General features: G+C 49.3%; 1 non-coding gene across 1 annotated transcript; it reads left to right on the top strand.

Moving 5' to 3' along the window:
* Positions 1-334: 334 nt before the first annotated feature.
* On the top strand, positions 335-460 carry LOC116746512. Its single transcript, XR_004347769.1, has one exon. It is a non-coding gene; the product is annotated as a U6atac minor spliceosomal RNA (small nuclear RNA).

The raw sequence follows: 460 nt of genomic DNA, 5'->3' as shown, positions 1-460 counted from the left end.
CGCAGTGGATAAGAATCCGCCTGCCAGTGCAGGGGACACGGGTTTGATCCCTGGTCCACAAAGATCCCACATGCCTCGGAGCAACTAAGCCCGTGCGCCACAACTACTGAAGCCCACACGCCTAGGGCCCGTGCTGCAACAAGAGAAGCCACCGCAATGAGAAACCCGCACACTGCAACGAAGAGTAGCCTCCACTCACCGCAGCTAGAGAAAGCCACCGTGCAGCAATAAAGACCCAACACAGCCAAAAATAAATTAAAAACTAAATCTTTAAGGTAGTTTGATACTTTGAACCATAGGGTGATGAAGTTGTTGGCCTCAATAAGAATGTAGGGTGTTGTATGAAAGGAGAGAAGGTTAGCACTCCCCTTGACAAGGATGGAAGAGGCCTTCAGGCCTAACAACACACATACGGTTAAGGCATTGCCACTTACTTCGTGGCATCTAACCACTGTTAAAA

Source organism: Phocoena sinus, chromosome 20 (assembly GCF_008692025.1).
Source record: "Phocoena sinus isolate mPhoSin1 chromosome 20, mPhoSin1.pri, whole genome shotgun sequence".
NCBI lineage: Eukaryota > Metazoa > Chordata > Mammalia > Artiodactyla > Phocoenidae > Phocoena > Phocoena sinus.
Note: the sequence above shows the minus strand (reverse complement) of the source record. Positions and strands in the feature narration are given on the sequence as shown.